Source organism: Mus musculus, chromosome X, assembly GCF_000001635.26.
Source record: "Mus musculus strain C57BL/6J chromosome X, GRCm38.p6 C57BL/6J".
In the NCBI taxonomy this organism is placed as follows: Eukaryota; Metazoa; Chordata; class Mammalia; order Rodentia; family Muridae; genus Mus; species Mus musculus.
In genome coordinates, this window is record NC_000086.7 from 9,788,817 (window position 1) to 9,808,367 (window position 19,551).

The 19,551-nt window shown below is 37.3% G+C and overlaps 1 protein-coding gene across 13 annotated transcripts in view; it reads left to right on the top strand.

Annotated features, from left to right (window-relative positions):
• The window catches only part of Sytl5 (synaptotagmin-like 5), a 251,243-nt gene that overhangs the window by 41,195 nt on the left and 190,497 nt on the right, over positions 1–19,551 (top strand). For 4 of the 13 annotated variants that reach the window (XM_030251312.1, XM_011247473.1, XM_011247472.1 and 1 more), the window contains exons 1-5: positions 10,281–10,594; positions 12,213–12,415; positions 13,886–14,014; positions 15,069–15,154; positions 16,833–16,908. The exons of 2 other annotated variants lie outside the window; for them this stretch is intronic. The gene's annotated coding sequence lies outside the window, so the exon portion shown is untranslated. Of the gene's footprint in view, positions 1–10,280; positions 10,595–12,212; positions 12,416–13,885; positions 14,015–15,068; positions 15,155–16,832; positions 16,909–19,551 lie in introns of those variants that run through there. 7 more of the 13 variants (XM_011247469.3, XM_011247470.3, XM_011247460.2 and 4 more) reach the window with 6 other exon arrangements.

Sequence of the window (19,551 nt, forward strand, 5' to 3'; positions counted from 1 at the left end):
CTCTTTTGCTTTCACCTGAGCATGAAAAGGCTACTTACAGCTGCTACAGCTGCTACAGCTAGTCTCTGCCTTATTGCTATTTCTGTGGCCAAGGTGGCAAGCTCACCCAAGAGTTGTCTTTAACCAGTGACTGACTGGTAAGGAGTTGTGGATAAAACCACCACAAGTTCTTGGCTCTACTAGTAAACTATCTTTGAAATGTAAATTTGCATTTTTAGCTGGTTAACATGCAATGCTGTTTTTGATGTTTTTCATGTTTGGGTTTCACACACTAAAATACCAAGCCACATTGAGGCCCAGACCATTTTCAAATATAACCATATAGTCTTTGGGTAGAATAAATTTCTAACATCAATTTTAATTGTGCTCCTATCTTAGGAAATCAATTTCTTAAAATTCCTTGCAGGAAAAAAAATCTCTTCGTTTATATTTCATCTTAGTCATCCCTTCCTTTACTATGATTTTGGTTTTCTTGATCTTAAGGATAATTATCATGGTAGGCTTAAATTACCGTTAAAATCATTAGTGTTGCAAGTTTTCTAATATTTTGAAATAATTCAAATGCATTATTCATACACCTGAATGGATCAGATGTGACTTGTACAAGTAATCTTATAATAGTAAGCCTTTCATAAACATAAGCATGAATTCTTTCATCAGTACATTCTTTCTGTCCATAATATGTCAGCACTTCAAGTACATATGCAGATTTTTCTGGCATTTTTTCCTTTATGACTATGTATCTCTTTAAGGAATGTATCACATTATTTCAGACTTCTCTTAATTTTATCCACTGTCATCTCCTTTCTAAGTGAGTCATGTCAAGTATTGCATGCCACTTCTTTTGACAATTCCCTGAAACTGGAGGTAATTTCCATGCATTCTGTTCCCCCTAGTTCTTTGATGCATTATAAGAAGCACACTACATTGACTGATGAGAAGAGACTGTGGGAGGATGCTCAAATTAAATGCCGTTTATGCTTGTCATTCATCCCATATCGCAAAGCATCCCTCACAGATGGCTTATGTTTCCTCATCTGATTATGGTCCTTTCTCTGCTCTGTGTATGAATGGCCGTTCCCTTCAGTCTTCTCTGTCTTTTGTGGGCTTTTCTGTCCTTTTCCTCGATTTATGTTTCAGCATATCCTCAGATCAATTTAACCCAAGACTTTTGTGTGGGAAAAGCTCCTGGATCTTAAAGGAAAAGTAGCCCAGTGACATGATTTAGAGCAGCTTCTCCTAGCAACAGGACCTCAGTCCTTAGCTCTTGCCTATGGCAGGGAATTTCTTCTCAGGACCCCATACAGTGCTTATCTCCTTGCCCCTTCCTCCTCCTCTCATCTCTCCTTAATTGTGATCATCTCTTTCGGTCACCCTAAGTCTTACGATTTCACTAATTCAGTTCTTATTTCTGGTTCCCATTGGTTTGCAATTTTAAACAAGGGCCCTTACATTTCTCCACTCCAAAGCTAGTCTAGACCCATCATCAGAATAGTATTTCACTAACTGAGAAAGCAGTCTCCCTCTTATTTGACTTGGATTCTTCTCTTACAGAGAGGAAAGTGTCTGGAATTTAAGTAGCATAGTTATTTTGATAGATGAAAAGAAAGACAATAGGAGCTCCTTGCTACTGAGAATATCAGCACAGATTTGGGAAGGAAAAATATGGTGAATTAAGAAATAAAAGCATTCTTATGGTAACAAGGGGTAAACACCACAATTATAGGAACTCTTGCTTCAAAACTAAAGATGGCAAACTTCTGACTCCTTCCTGTCCCTGCGGTCAAAGTGCTGGTGGGCTTTTTCTCCTATCAGCACGCCCCCCCGCCCCCCCCCCCCCGCTGCCTGATAGGCCCAGGCCAGAGATGCATTATTAACAGTCTGCCATTATACACATTTACCTAAAGCTGTGGAATGATCAGCTCCCCATTTTTTGTGTAAGCTGACCAGACCAAAATTAGGGGAGGGGAACCCATCGCAGGGCACCCAAATCACTTAACTCCCTCATGGTCCTGGGTGCTCCTCCATTTCTGCTTCAAGCTCCTGCTTGAGCTTCTGTTCTGACTTCCCTAACTTGCCTGTGACCTGGAAGTAGATATAAGCCACAAAACTTCTTTCTTCTCCTAAATTGCTTGGGGTCAGAAGGTTTTATCACAGTAATAGAAATGAAACTAGAACAATGTGCCATTGAAACAAATTTTCTCCTTACGTTTTATCTCTTTTTTTTTTAATTTTGAGAATTTTATATATTAGTACCATATTTACACAACGACTGCATAATCTTTCCCTAATTTCTCCCATGTTCTCCTACTCCATCTCAAATTATTACCTATTCCCTAATTATTGCTACACCTGTACCCTATTGGGTCCATTTAATATTGCTCTTAACCTATCAGGTGGCTCATCCCTAGAAAAATGAATTCTCTCTTTAACAGCAGCCAGCGGTTATCTGTAGCTCTTTGCCTATATGTGGGGCCTTAAAATTTTTTCCACCACCCATGTTAGCAGGTTGATTGGTGTCATTATGCAGGTATTATTTAGGCCACCAAATTGTTGAGATTTCATGTCTAGAAGAGTATCTCACAGCAGGTGTCCTGGCCTCTGGCTCATATAACCTTTACACTCCTTCCACAGTGCCTGAGCCAGACAGGTGAACCCAGTAAGTAACAAACACCATGAAGTTTGACAGTTGCTGGACTGCTGCCCTTTTTAAATTGGCTAAAGCTGGTCATCTAAATGACAATGTCAGGAGGCCTTTTTGGAGTGCTAGGTTTCTTGGCTGAACAAGGTCAAGGTGACCTGGCTGTGGGTTTGTAGACTTTCTTTTATATTATTAGGTATTTTGTTTTTATGGCTCTATTTTCCTTCTGATGTTTTAAGACCATTTAAACAGCTCAAATAAATCTTACCCTTTACTGTTAAAGTCAGTCAAACATTCTTAGAGTCTTGAGGAAAAGGTCTCAGCCCCTTTAATTTTTCCCCTTCAAGTTGTATCCTCTGCTGGGATGGGGCAGGGCCTTGGTGACCATGTGTCTCCTCTCTGCAGTGGCCCTGGATAAGGAATACTTGTTAGAGTCCAACTTCTGTGTTTTACACAGACCCTCTGATCAAAAAAGTGACAATGTACAGAGTTGTTGGACCCTTTTAGAAATGTCCCACTACCTCCTCAGTTCTAGATACCATTGGAGGAGGGGAGCCCCAAATCATGGGCTGTCTTCTTTGTCCTCTCATACTTTGGCTCCGTGCTCCAAGGTTTGGTCTGTTGTTTCACCAAACTTGTAGGAAATAACCAATTTTTGTTTTGACTTTTGTGCAACATTTGACAGAGCTTAGGGAAAAAAACTGAACAGATTTTTAAAACAAATTCTGATTTTGTAAACACTTATTTTCCCAAGTAATTGAAATCATTGAAAGATTAGCAGAAAACATAATTATGTTAAAAATATTTTTTGTTCTTGGAAATGTTACTAACCACAGACCAATACCATTGATAGAACCTCATTGTCTTATACAGAGGGCTAGAGTTTAGTTCTTCATAAAACTGATTATTAATAAAATCAGAATTTGTTTTAAAAACCAGTCCTTTTGTCCCCTTTAACCATCATATATGTGCCACGTTTAAGTTTCATCCTCTACAGTTTTTTGACTGACTTGGAAAGCCTTGTCTGTATCAGCTCCTATTGATACTTGGTCTCACATGAGTCTGAGAATTATAGAAAGTTGTATTTCAGCAAGAGGTGGCCAGAGTAGCAAAGCTTTTAATAACTTTGGACAGTGAATTCATCTTACGTAAGCAAAAACACTGAAGTAAAAGACAATACATAGCTGACTATCTTTATAAGTTGCCCCTAAACTTGTGGTTTTGGATATAATATCATCTGATCTCCTGAAGAACTGAGATACAGTAAATAGGTACAGTTTTAGGGACTACTTGGGGTAGAATATGAGTATCCACTGGGGATGACTAGATGAGAGATTTCCTATTGTTTCTAGTGAAGGCAATGTAGACTCATAGCATTTGTATTTCTTATAATATTTTCAGAGAGTTAAATGGTGTTAGATAGGATTTTTTTTCTTGTTCCCAACATCTGTGACATTGAAAAATAGGCCCTTTCTGTGTTTTGAGATGCTAAGATGTTGCTGCCTAAAGTTAATATCTGTCAAATGATTTGTTCTGCAGTAGCTCATTTTCATCTCAGTGTAATCATTCTTTGTAACCAGGGGCAAAACTGAAACAAAACAAAACACACCCAGTTCTACAAAACAAATAACAATACTAAAATTAATAATATGATATTATATATAGGCATTTTGCCTGCATATATGTCTGTGTACCATAGGCATGAGTGCCTTTAGAGGTCAGAAGATGGTGTTTGGTCCTTTAGGACTGGAATTACAGATGGTTATGAGCGACCTCATGGATGTTTTGAATTGAATCCAGGTCCTCTGGAAGAGCAGCTAGAGCTCATAGCAGCAGAGCCATCTCTCTAGCCATTATTATTTAATTTTTATCATTAGTTTTAGAAATTCTCATGTTTAATTTTTATTTTATATTAAAAATGTAATTCCATCATTGTTCACCTTTTTCCTCTCTCCAGCATCTTCCATGTACTCTTTGGCTCTTTCTCGATTTCATGATTACTTTTTCTTTATATTATATATAAGCTTTGATTAGATCTATTTTTGTAGTTAATATCAAGCACTATACAGAATCTTAATTGTTCAAAGTGCTGAAAATAAGTAAGTGTTGAGTGTTCAGCAATAAAGGATACATTTATATCACCCTATCAAAGTCTCAAGGAACATCATGGGCAAGTGGGAAAATTATAAGTAAGGAGGAAGAGATAGATACACACACACACACACACACACACACACACACAAACACACAATTATAGGGTGATGTTACACTTGTAAAGTCTCAGTAACATGGCTGCCTAATCAAGACTTCAACAGACATGCTAACATGGAAGGTGGAAATGTCAAGGGTCCCAGCCTTAAAGTAACTAAGTAATGTTGAGAATGGGAAAAATATCCTTTTCCTAGTGAAGAGCCCTCCAATCAATTATCCAATACCAAGAGTTCTAATATCATACATATACATTATATTATATGGGATTTGAGTGAGAATGCTCCCCTCCCATAGATGCATATGTTTAAATATTTGGTCTCTTGTTGGTGGATCTGTTTGCAAAGAAATAGAAGACATGTCCCTATTGGAGGAGGTGTGTTACTGGGGGTAGATTTTGAGGTTTCAAATTCCCATACCATTCCCAGCTAGTTCTCTCTCTCTCTCTCTCTCTCTCTCTCTCTCTCTCCCTCCCTCCATCCCTCTCTCCTTCCTGCTTGTGGGTTTTGTGGGTAAGATGTGAATCCTCAGGTAGTGCTCCAGTGCCATGCCTGCCTGCCTGCTGCCAATGTTCCCCACCATGGTTATGGGCTCACCTTCTGAAACTCTAAGCCTCCATTAAACATTAAATATTTTTCTACAAGTTGCCTTGGTTATGGTACTTAGTCAGAGTAGGAGAAAAGTAACTAAGATAGAAGTTGGTATCTAGAGTGTGGTATTGCTGTGTTGGGCCTGGCCATGCTGTGTATTTTTTTATTTTTCTTTTTTTTAATTTAATTTAATTTAAAAAAATGTTTAAATTAGTCATCCCATTTGCTTACATCTCAAATGGTACCCCACTTCCTGGTTACCCCTCCACAAACCTCCATCCCACAACCTCCCTCTCCTCCTTTCCCTTTGCCTCTAATGAGGGTGTTCCCCTACCTACCCACCCACTTCCACCCCACTGCTTCAGCATCACCCTACACTAGGGCATCAAACCTAAACAGGACCAAGTCTGATGGTTGGCTCCAAGCATCCACATCCACATTGGAATGTGTATTTTGAGGAATATAGTAGACTTAAGTTTTGACTAGGAAGGCAGTTGAATGCTGTAAGTGGGCTTCAGTGGGCCATTCTAGTGGAGCCTGGAAGACAGTAGGGTTGAGAGCAATATGTACTATGGAGGCCCATACCAAGAGGTTTCAGAGGGGAACAATATTATCAACTGGGCTGGATACAATTCATGTGCTATTTTTAGAGAGAGTGTGACTAGTTTTTGTCCATGTTCTAAGAATCTACTTGAGGCTAAATAGAGCCTGGAAGACAGTAGGGTTGAGAGCAATATGTACTATGGAGGCCCATACCAAGAGGTTTCAGAGGGGAACAATATTATCAACTGGGCTGGATACAATTCATGTGCTATTTTTAGAGAGAGTGTGACTAGTTTTTGTCCATGTTCTAAGAATCTACTTGAGGCTAAATAGAAAAGTATGGTTCTATTTTTTTTCTTTTTTCTTTTGCAGAGGAGATTTTTAAGACAGCCTAAGTTGATTTTGTTGTATGTTTATTAATGGTCATTTTTATGCAGATTTATAACAAAAAAAGAGCAAGTGGGGCAAAAAGAAATAAAAAATGTACAGTTTGAGGATAGAACCAGAACTAGTCAATTTAATGTTGGAGCCTTTATCCTGAAAAGGATAAAGAGAAATGGAATACAGGGAATAGTGCCCTCTGAGTAAGATACCCACCTACCTGCAGCTTGTAAAAGGAGAAGGTCTATGAAATTATCTGCCGCTAAATAACAATAACAAAGGAAAGGTTATGCAAATGAATGTAAGGTTCCATTCTAATCAGATGGTGGTTTGGGCTTCACCCATGTGTTTCTGGCTTTAGAATGATAAAGGATAAAGGAGTAAGGGGTTATGGAATTTTCCTCAATGATTAAGGAAGGCTACTGAGGCTAGAGATGTGGCAGGGGAGTCCCTGCATAAAGGAAAGGGGAGGCTATTGTGTGAAGCTGTGAACAGTAAGCCTGGATTGTGCTGGAGACCCTGAAATGTTGATGTCAGATCTGTGGGTTATCTTCCAAAGAGAACTGCAGAGTGGCACTAGCTTAAGAAAGAGAATTATGTTGATTCGAGCAAATCACAAACAGCTGAGCCATGTAAGCCCTTTGGCGTCAGAGATTCAGGATTTGAAGTTTGTTCTGCTGGGCCTTCGGCATATTTTGATCCAGTATTACCTCATGATGTCTCCATTTATCAATCTAGAATGGTAATATATATATATATATATATATTCTGTGCCATTGTATGTTAGAATGTGTAATTTGTGTTTTGCTTTTAACAGTTGAGAAATTGCCTTGAGTCTCAGAAGAAACTGAACTTTTAAACAATTTTGATACTGAAGACTAAGAGAACTTTTGAAATTGGAATACATGCATTTTGCATTATTTATCACAAGCCTATGGCCAGGGAGTGAAATGTTATATTTTGAATGAGAATGAAGACTAAAGGGTCATATGTTTGAGTAATTGGTTCCCAGTTGCTGAAACTGTTTGGGAAGGATCAGGAGGTGTGGCCCTATTGGAGATTTGTCATTGAGGTTAGGCTCTCTCTTTGCCCTCTGCTTATGAATTAAATGTAAATTCTAGCTAGTGCTCCAACACCATGTCTTCTTGGTGCTATTTTATTGTTACCAGGTTTCTACCTTGAATTCCTCCTGTTTAGCTTCCCTCAATAAACTGTGATCTACCATATGTAAACCAAGTAATCCTTCACAACCTCAATTTGCTTTTTTTCTTTTATCAGTGGTCTCAAATTTATAACAATCTGCCTACTTCTGTCTGTTGAGTGCTAATATTATAGGCATGAATCACCACACTTGGTTCTAGAAAGGGGATTTTAATGAATGCACATCTATTGTTATATTTTGAGTTGGGAATAATTTCTTTTATTTAAAGAATGATCCATTATGTAAGCTACAATGAAGTAGTGCTATTCATTACAATAAAATGGTGATTCTTTGTTAACAATAGTCTCATTTTAGAACTATGGTGAAGGAAGATCATTTATATATACTTTTTTCACAAATGATGTTATTGTAATTCTGAATATCTGCTCTTTCTAGGGAGGTATAACATTTTAGGAGATCAGTACACTAAAATTAATTAATTTTCTATTTTTAAAGAAAATTAGACAATTTGTAGTTTCTTGGTATGAAATTTTAAAAATCATCTTTTTTTATCATAGTAATATGATTTTTTGGAGACAATGTCTTACTCTATTGCCTCAGCTGATCTGGATTGGCATCAAATTTACAATAATCTTTCTGACTAAGCCCTCTGAGTGCTGGATTATGTGTAGGACATCATGCCCAGTAGTTCATTTTTTTTCTTGTATCTTTACTGATAAAACCTATTTACAAAATGTCACTAAATTAAACTATTTACTATATAAGGTTTCTATTCAATGTATGCAATTATTTATTACAATAAACAAAACATTTTCCTTAATGTCTCTGGCCAATTCATAGTCAATGCCTTTCCCCTAGACATAGGTAATCACTGATTTTCTTTCTTTCAGAAGACAGTGTTCATTTTTAGATTGTATGCTTATAATTATGCTATATGTGGCTTTTGTCTATGAGAATAAATAACCATAGATATTTAGAAGAGAGTCATGCTATGTCAATTTACTTAAAACATCAGCAATAAGTTTCCCACTTGGTCTTGTGACCTCTCCAGACCATGATTGTTAGCTGGACATACTATATCAGGCCTAGGTATTTGACTCTACCCCTCCATGGAGGCAGCCTCAAATCCAACTATAGGACAGTTGGTTATCCCCATAACAGCCATGCCATTATTGCACAGGTTGGCATATTTTCCCATTCACAGCTAGCTAGGATAAACAATGATTCCTTTCTCCCTCAGCATCCTTTGATGGTTCAGATGGTAGTCAACATGAAGGAAGTTTCCAGCTCAGTGCCAGCCTGCTTTCTTACAGCCAAGGTGTGTAGTATATTTTGTAATATGATCTTAGTTCTGCTAAGCAGCCAACAGTATCGATAAGAGCTCATATTACTGGAGGCCTCTGGACCCTTCATGAGCCACTCCTGTGGGGTATCTCATACTTGGGACTGTTAATCCTTCCCCAATCCAGAACACATGTCCTCCCTACCTAAACCTTTCCACCTACAGTATCCTATCTTTTTTATTTTTCTTTTTATCATTGCTCTACTATCTTCTCTCATGCAAGGTACTCTCCTCAATCTTCTGTAATTTTTATCCTGCCTTCCATCATGTTCTCAGTGTTCAACATGAACAAGCATTCCATTTTCAACAACAAGAACTTAGAGCAGAAGCCAATATCCACACACAAGAAAGAATATGTGAGCCTCTCTCATCCTCTCTCTCTCTCTCCCTCTCTCTCTGTGTTTGTATTTTCAGTTCCATCCATTTCCCTACAAATTTAATAATTTCATTTTTTCTTTTCTTTTCAGCTGGATAAAGTTTCTTCGTATATGTACTATATTTCACATATCCAATTATCACTTAATGGGCATCTAGGTTGCTTTCATTTCCTAGTATTGTGAATAGGATAATAATGAACATGGCTGTGGCAGTATCCTTGTTTTAAGGTAGTAAGTTCTTTGAATATGTGACCATGTGTTATATAGTGTCATATAATAATTATATATCATCATATAATTTCATATGGCAGTTTTACTTGTAGTTCTTTTGAGAAATCTAAGAATGATTTCAAAAGTGGCTGGATTACTTTACTCTCTCACCAACAGTATGTAGGTTTCAATTTGAACTTTTCAGATGGTTAAGGCAGTTGAGTAGAAACTGTTCCCAGCAATCTGTATTTCTCCCTCTGAGATTTCTGTTTAGTTCTGTAGCATATTTTAAAAAGAGTTTGTTTGTTTTTGTTTCCATGGTGTTTACTTTTTGAGTTCTTTGTATATTCTTGCCAGTATTCTTCTGAATGTACACCTGGATTTTTTTCCTATTTACAATTTTCTTATAGCATTTTTTTTTTTACAAAGCAAGTAAATTTGTCTACTTTGCTAGTCATCTAATGTTGACACATAGCATTGGTATTAACTTCACTTTAGAATCTGTTTTTCGATCTGATAAGAAGAACAGGTCATTCAAGTTAGTGTATGTGATGGTTAGTGTTGATTATTAACTTGATAGGACTTGGAATCAAATGGGAGTCAAGCATCCAGGCACACCTCTGGGGGATTATTTAGGTAAGGGTAGCTTCTATACAGGCTGTGAGGTGTTATCTTGGTTAGGTTAATTGATGTGGACGAACCCACTCTAGAAGTAAGCAGTGCCATTCCCTGGGATTGAGTCCTAAACTGCATAAAAAGGAGAAAGCTTGCCGAATGAACGCTGCTTCCTGACTGTGGACACAATGTGACCGGCTGCTTCCAGCTCCTGCTGCCTTGACTTTTCCCTACAATGATGGACTGTGTCTCCAAACTGTGAGCCAAAAAGAAACTTTCCTTCTTTACTTTTGTGACTGTACACACAAACCCTTCCTTCCTTGCTTCTGTCAGGGTATTTTATCACTGGAAAAGAAAAAAAGTAACTGAACCACTGTGCTAAATGGAAATACTTATTCCATTATTCTCTAACACCTTTTTGAAGCAGTTACTGTTATGACCCTTTCTATTTTACAGACGATGAAAGAGATGGAAGATTAAATAACAGTCTAAAGTCATACATGGTTGATGACAGAGAAAATACAGGTGACCCTTAATTTAAATAGCACAGTATAATTATTGCTAGGCTCTATTCATGAAAGTTACTTTATAAGTGGATTTTACCTTGATTGTTCGTTCACAACATTTGAGATAGGGTCCATCATATTTGCTGAATAAGGATAATAAATTTATTGTCATTGAGGAGACTTCTAAGAATAAGTTGTTTGCTTCATATTGTATTCCTTGGTTATACAGTAGCAAGTGTCTCTTACATATTGTTGAAAATATTATAGAAGATGTCAGAATGTGATATTTAGTCTGACCTTTCCCATCTTTTAGGTATTCAAGCTATTTGGCCATTTGAGACCTTGTTTGAAATATAAATGTCACAGGGTGACTGCTGTCTTTATCAGAAAATACCTCATTTGTTAATTTGAATTTAGCTTTATTAAAATAAGCTATAAAGAGGTTATGAGTCTAGGTAAAAAGCAGAACATACAGAAAGGAAAAATATCACATATAAAGCCTATACTTATTCATAGTTTATGCAGTTATTTTCCCCCTTTCCAATTTTCCCTGACAGCTAGGAGTTTCAAGCTTGTTTTCTGACAGTTCAGAAATATTTATTATACTTTTCCTGAACTGGCCTGTTCTAGCATATTGCTCCCCTTTTCCCATTAATTACCATCATACTATTGCCTGGCTATCTGTTCTGTGCATTTTTCCCATGAATTTACATTTACAGATGGCAGAATTTTAGGGAGACTTTGGGGGTAGTTTAATGAGTAATCTAAGGTAAGGGATCTGATGAAATAATCTTAGATAGAATAACACTGGATTTCTTTGCATAGGCTACCTCTCTATGTTGTTTTGAAAGAGTATCTTCAGGTTTTAGTATAACTGTTAGAGGAGAGGGAATTGAGATGAAATAATTGAGTTCATTTATATTCTTTGATTTAGGGTATATCATTTCATTAAAAAAGTTTTTACCTAGAATATAGATTCATGTTTTTCAATCGTTTCATCTGAAGATTACGTGGGTACTCTCTGATAGTTCTGAGAATCAAAACCAAAACCAGTAGCATCTGCTAATAATCGAGAACTTTCATGTTCTAGCCCTGGCCTTTCATTTCTTACTTGGAACAAAAATACCTTTCAATTTTACTCTCTCCATTTATTTAAAAGAGGTTAGGAAACAAAAGGCCTTTCACCTTTCAAAATTATTCTTTTGTCTATTTCTGTTGTTGTTTTCTTATTTTTCTCAATGTACTTTTAAAAATTATTTTTACTTTATGTGGGAAGGGTGTTTTGCCTGCATGTGCAGACCTAGAGCCTAGAGAAGTGAGAAAATGCTATCTGTTACCCTAGAACTGTAGTTATCAACAGTTGTGAGTTACCATGTGGTTGCTAGGAACCAAATCCCCATTGTCTGGAAGAGCAGCTAGTGTTTTTAGCCACTGAGCCATCTCCAGCCTTTTTGTTTTTTTAAAAATGCATTTAAACGTTCTTTTTAAAAAGAAAAATATGTGTGTGTATGTTATACGTGTATGTGTTCTTGAGTCTGTGCCAGATGGTATTGTAGCTGGATTTCTGTTGCTGTAATAAAACACACTCTCTAAATGCAAATTGGTGAGGATATGGTTCATTTGGTTTACACTTCCAGATCACAGGCCATCACTGAGGAAAATGAGTGCAGAAGCTTGAGGCAGGAAACCTGGAAGAAGTCTACTTGCTGCCTTGTTCTCTGGATCAGTCACAGGCTCACACTGCACTGTCTTATACAGTTCAAGACGATCTAGGGATAGTGCTAGCTAAGGTTGGCTCAGCTCTCCTGCATCAACTAACAATCAAGACAATAGCACACAGGTATGCCCACAGGACAGCTGTCTTTCTTAATCAGTCTTGACCTTACACTTGAAGACAGTGTCTCTCCAGTGCTGGGTTTATAAACATATGCCTATCCTTTTATACGGGTGCTCAGTATCCAAACTGATGCTTGCATATCAGCCATTTTCCTCCTCCCTATTTATAGTAGATGCCTTTTCTTAATACTGAAGAATACCATAGAACAGAGGTTCTCAAGCACTTAGCCATAGGCCTTCCTCAAATTATTTTGAACCCTCAGGAGCTTTTGTTTCTGTTGACTCAACCCCTTGACATGTATAATACTAGAATTAATAGCGTATTGAGCATTGTAGCACATGCCTGTAATCCCAGCACTCCAGAAGTAGATGCAGAAAGATCGATGTAATTTCAAACTCAGCCCAGTCTACACAGTGAGTTCCAGGCCACCCAGCAATATTTAATAGGAAGATATTGTCTGAAACAACTAAAACTTTGCTATTTTAAGCATAAGAATATACAAAGATGTGTTCCATAGGCTGCCAGAAAAGAGTAGTGGCCTCACCAAAGAGTTAAATAGCATAATATATTCTACTGTATATGGGAAATGAAAAGAAAAAAAAAGAACCTTAGCATTAGGAAGTGAAAGAAATTTTGATTTCAGGAAGCCATGAGATAGTATCAGGGATCTCTAAATATTCTCATATGATGTTTCAAGAACTATTTCTGGGATAATGTTGTTGCTAAGTAGTAGAGTACTTGCCTTGAATAGAGGAGCCCCTAGGACAACTGAACAACAAATAAATACATGGTTAAATAAATAAAATTATTGTATATTTAATTTCTTTATAAGAGAAAAACAAAATTAGCATTTGTATACTCTATGCTATCACTCTCTCCTTTTTCAATGATGTGAAGAGGACCTGTTCAAATAATATCATATGATCATGCTATTCATCCATTCTCCCTTTATAGTAAAAAAGAATTTATTTAAATGCCTTATAATAACTGGAAGACTAATTTGAAAAAGAGGAACACCTTGCAGGATGACTCAAATAATGTATATCAAATTTTAGAAACTCTAATTGTAATACATTTCAAATAATGTAGTCAGGTCCTACTATGTAAGAGAAATGTCTCTGGTTCATGTATGTATTTTCAAGACATGTATGTGAATGCTCTTCTGTTTCTTACTGGAACCCTTCCTTCTCCAGATAAAGAAGTTTTAGGCAGTACAGACGATGGCACTCACATCCTTTCATGTGCTAGGCCAGGCCTTCAACACTCATTCACACCCTTGCCCCTGTTTTAAAGCGTCTCTCACTTTAAGATGGTTCTCACTTTAACAAAAAGTCTGCTACTCATAGTTAAAATATTAAGCCCAGAGTCCTAGGAAAGTCAAATGTTATCATTCTATTTTGTTTCTCATATACTAATAGTCATAGTTTTCAAGGTGCATTTTAGTGAAACCTGCTGTTTTCGCTCACTTTGCAGTGGCTAACTGGAGAATGGCCTCAGTCTGACTGCTCTGGTAGATGGTAGAGTCATGATGGCACATCACCTTGTTGGGAAAAGAACATTTTGAGATTGAATCTTTCCAGTGGAAAAGTTCTTCAGTGCTAAGTCAGTATTATTAATTTCTCTGAGACATTATTACCCTCCTTAGCGTAGGCCCATTGCTTCCACGTTTCTGCAGAAGAATGTTTTCTGCCTGTTGAGAGTATACTTTGACAGGTGAAAACTAGCTCATGAACTTAAAGCCTGCAGACCTATTGTGGGCAGAGTCTTGTACATAAATACCGCAGATCCAAATTTTCAGTTGAAATAATTGTGAGTTGTGCAAATTCAAATGGTCTCAATGGAATTGTTCCTCAACTGCCTTTCACAAAAGGCTGCTTACAAGTGTGCCTTATGTTTCTTCCATCTTTGACACGAGGCTGGTGCTCTCTCTGATAGCCATCATTTGCCCTCAAATCCTAGTCTCAAAACCTACTTATGGGTCATCTTGAGCTAAAATACACACCCTGAAGATATAGTTATGTCTTTTATATTCATGTGTAAGCTATTATCACCAATACACTTGGCTCAATGTAGCATTAATACTACATTTTAATCAAGGACTGATTACTGTTCCCATTGTAGCAACTGGAGTTCACTGACAGTAGTGTCCCAGTAAAGGTTTAACAGCTAGCTCCAGGAAAAAAAAATCTTCATCTACTGCTTTCGCTGATTCCTGTGATATTCATTCTCCTACTGCAGGTGATTTTAAGCTACCAATATGTTGTCACAAAATTCCATGCTGAGAGCAAATATACACAGTAGATTCTCATGAACCTGTCTGTATAAGCAGGCTTTAGTATATATATTCTAGTTTCCTTTTTGTTGCTGTGGCAACACCTTGGGCAAAAGAAACTTAAGGGAGACAATGGTTTATTTCATCTTAGATGTTACAGAACATTATTGAGGGAAGTATGGGCAGAAACTTGAAGCAGAAACCATGGAAGGACATTGCATGTTGTGTCTCTCCCAGACTCTTGCTTAACTAGCTTTCTTATACACTCTTGGGCCACCTTCCCAAGGGATGTCTGCCCACAGTGGCTTTAGCCCTCTTATAACAATAATAATTAAGGAGATGCCCCATAGGCCAATCTGAGACTCCCTTCTCATGTTATTCTAGGCTGTGTCAAGCTGGCACCTCAAACTAAGGAGGACCACCACCACTGCTTACAGGAATGAACAGTTCCAAAATGGGGAGTTGTGCTGGTGAATATGACAATTTTCTCGTATTGTAGCATACATATAAGATAATCATATTTTCAAATGCTTGAAATGTGGACTCTTGAGGGGTAAGGTGAGGAAAAGATCTATTTAGTAGCATAGAGTTAGGAACACCTTTTAAAATGGATACAGTTTTTAAAATGATGTCATCGGGAAAGATGGCAAGAAGCAGAATTTAGGACACATGGACTGGCAAAGTATTTGAATTTTCTAGGGTCAGTGGTAATGGCGAAACATGTTTTGGAAGGGTAGGGAAATTGTTGCTAAATGCCTTATTTCATCAGCTCTGGACCCGTGGGTTGTGACCCCTTTGAGGATCAAATGACCCTTCCATAGGGTCACAGATCAGATACCTTGCATATAAGATTCATAAGAGTAGCAAAATTACAGTTATGAAGTAGCAATGAAAATAACATGAGGAACTGTATTAAAAAGACACAGCATTAGGAAGATCGAGAACCCCACTGTCTATATTGAGTTGTTTTTTGCTCTTTCCCTTTCAACAAATACTTGCTGATTTCATCTGAAATGCCTGGATGAATTTGTGTTCAGTTCTGTGGACTCAACATTTAGTAAAACAGTCACTGTCCTTATCCAGTCCTCAACATAATAGAGAGAATGAAGATGCTAAATAACTGACTAAGTATTAGCTCAAGAAAAGAGATGCTGTTTATTAATGGAAACCTCATCGGGAACATTAGAGAAAGGATCAGATTTCAGGGGAGCAAAGAGACTTGCAGAACAAGGTTTAAGGCAAAAAAAAAAAAAAAGTCGAAAATACAGCAGTATAGAGAAAATTTAGGGGAAAATTGACTTAGAAACAGACTAATGTTATATACGGTTATAATGATCATTATTTTGCTATTTGGGGTGAGATGGATTGGGCAGTGAGAGATGAAGAATCAGTGAAAGTGTTAAGTAGGAAAGAGGTATGCCTTAGTTTGTTTTTTAAAGGATCATTGTGATTTTAGAGCGAACAAGAAACTAGACTCAGACTCAACCAGGACAGTTGACTCTTGTACAATTAGGTAGTCATTCCAATATTTTCATAATAAATACTCTGATGGCTTAGTTTGCCAATCTGGTTGTTTGATGCAGTATAAATAGTAATTTGATTTTTATCCTAATTTCCAATATTTATACCACTATGACACTTATAAAGTAATAGAATTTGTACCCTAAAACACAGTTAGAGCTATAAACTATAAGAATGTCAGGGGCAGGTATTAACACTCTCAATACACATGATGATTATATATTCTTCTTTATTTTGCTAAATGTCTAAAGTACAGAGAAATCTATTGCCCTATTTTATATAGTTGACAATCAAGAGAGCTCAAATTCCAACCCAAGCTGTCCTTTACTACTGCATCAGTACTACCCTTGTGCTCTAATTACTTCTTGTAGTTTATCATCTGCATAAGAAATAATTGGGGGAAGTCGATTACTTTCCCTCATTGAAACTGTTTTCAGCTATGTGAATTGCCAGTTTGACCATTTTGTTTGATAAATTTAACACCTGATAAAAGTAATTGAACTTTTTACTTAGACAAGCATAGCATTATGTGTTCTTTATTTTTATCTCTTTTATTTACTTAACAAACATTCTTGTATTTTTATGTATTTTATATTTTTATTTGCTTTGTTTGTTTTTTCCCCTGAGGTGCTGCAGCTTGAAGCCAGGGTCTCACACATGATAGACAAGTGCTTTACCAAAGAGCTACAACCCTCACTTGCAGGTATTGTTTATAAGTGCGTCGGAAACACTAAGTGATTTCAATCCAAGGAGATCTGTGGCATGTTTTTCTGCACTTTTCAGATGATAAAACTAAGGTACCAAAGGCTAGACTGTGCCTGAGCATGGTGAGGTATACCTATAATTCCTCCAACACTTAGGGGAGCTGAGTTAGCAAGATCAGGAATTCAGGGCTAGTCTCACTACAAAGTTAGTTTGAGGCCAGGCTGGCGTCATGAAACCTTGTCTTAAAACAAACAAAATCAATAGATAAATATACAAATCAAATATAACAAACCAAAATCCAACAAAAACAAAAGAAGACTGAAGGTAAACAGCTACAGAGCACTGATGCGTACCAAAGCAAACTGGCTACAGAGTATGTTTCTTAACCTCTTGGCCATAATTTCTTTCTTTCTTTCTTTCTTTCTTTCTTTCTTTCTTTCTTTCTTTCTTTCTTTCTTTCTTTCTTTCTTTCTTTCTTCCTTCCTTCCTTCCTTCCTTCCTTCCTTCCTTCCTTTCTTTCTTTCTTTCTCTCTCTCTCTTTCTTTCTCTCTCTCTCCTTCCTTCCTTTCTTTTCTCTTCTCTTCTCTTCTCTTCTCTTCTCTTTTCTTCTCTTCTCTTCTCTTCTCTTCTCTTCTCTTCTCTTCTTTTCTTTCTCTTTTCTTAGATATTTTATTTATACCCATTTCAAATGCTATCCCAAAAGTTCCCTAGACTCTCCCTCCACCCTGCTCCCCTACCCACCCACTCCCGCTTCTTGCCCTGGTATTCCCCTGTACTGAGGCATATAAAGTTTGCAAGACCAAGGGGCCTCTCTTTCCAATGATGGCCGACTAGGCCATTTTCTGATATATATGCAGCTAGAGACATGAGCTCTGGGGGTACTGGTTAGTTCATATTGTTGTTCCACCTATAGGGTTGCAGACCCCTTCAGCTCCTTGGGTGCTTTCTCTAGCTTCTCCTTACCTAGAAGGCATTACCTTTGTCTCAGGTAAGTCTAATTTGCTAATGATGGGAGTGTTCCTCTTTTAACACTGATCAAAAATTTCCTAATCTTTCCTTAGAGTACATTATGGTGTCTATGTGCACTAATATATCCAACTGTTAAACATAAATTACATAAAAGTTAGGTCAATAGTCTATAAATATTTTTCACTTTTCTGGTATATAATTAGTATAAAGCAAGTGCCTATAATTAGTGTATCAAGTTTTATTATATTTATACATATGTGTGTTGATAATATTACATTCCAGTTAACGAAACCATATCATCAACTTTAAAAGTTTCTTGTGTCCTTTTAATTTTTCTTTTGTGGTGGTATGAACATTTAATATGGCATATGCTCTTGAGAAATGTTGAAGTGCATAATAATATTAATAATATTAAGTGCTTAATAATATTAAGTGCTGGGTATTTATAAATAAAAGAGGTTTAATTCCACATCTGGGAGGTAAAAAGTCCAAATGTAGTAAGTATACTGACTACTAGGGGCACTTAGTGTTTTGTTGGCTTTGTTTTTTATGTTTGTTCATTTTAAATGTTTTATTTATTTCATGTGTGTGTGCTTAAGTGTATCTATGTGCCTTACATGTTTGTAGTGCCCTTAGAGGCCAGATGTGTCAGGTCCCCTAGATCTACAGTTACAGGCTGTGAGGTACCCCAAATGGGTGCTCAGAACTAAACTCGAGTTCTCTGGAAGAGCAGCAAGTGCTCTTAACCATTGAGTCATCTCCCTGATCCCCAACTAAGAGAGCTCTTAACTGTATCTCCTAATGGGTGATGACATCACTGGCAGGAGGATCCATTAGATCCAAATGTCAGAGTAAGCGGAGGAGTCAATCTAGATATTTTAAAAATAATTTCTTACAAGGACAAACTCAGGGTACCTGGACAACTGCCTTAATCCTGTCTGAGGACAGAGCTTACTGTGACCTAAAGACTTCCCATTAGGTGCCATTTCTCTTTTGTACCTTTGAAAATTCTCTTCTAATATATTACATCCCAACTGCAGGTTTTCCTCCCTCCCCTGGCCCCAGTCTTCTTCCCATCTCCCTTCTCCCCCACATCACCCTATCACCTCCCCACAGAAAAGAACAGTCTCCCAGGGACATCTTCCACACAAAGCATAAGCAGCTACAATAAAACCAGGCAGATAGCATTACATCAAGGCTAGATAAGACAACCCAGTATGGGGGAAAGGGTCCCATATGTAGCCAAATGAGTCAGGAACAGCCACCCTCTCACCAATTAGGAGTCCCATAGGGACAATAAGCTACTCATAGGCACCATCTCTTAAAGGCCCCACAATTTCTACATAGCTGAATGAACAACCAGAATCCCACATATGAATCCTTAGGGTAGTGGCTCTCAACCTTCCTAACACTGCAACCCTTTAATAGAGTTCCTCATGTTGTGGTGACCCCCAACCATAAAATTATTTCACTGCTACTTCATAACTGTAATTTTGCCATACTTACTAATTATAATGTAAATATTTTTGGAGATGGAGGTTTACCAAAGGGGTCATGACCCATAGGTTCAGAACCATTGCCTTAAGGGACAAGTTCACCTGATTGTTAATTATATCCACCCTGCAAAAGATTTTTCATTGTATATTCAGACATTTACATTTTTTAGTTTACT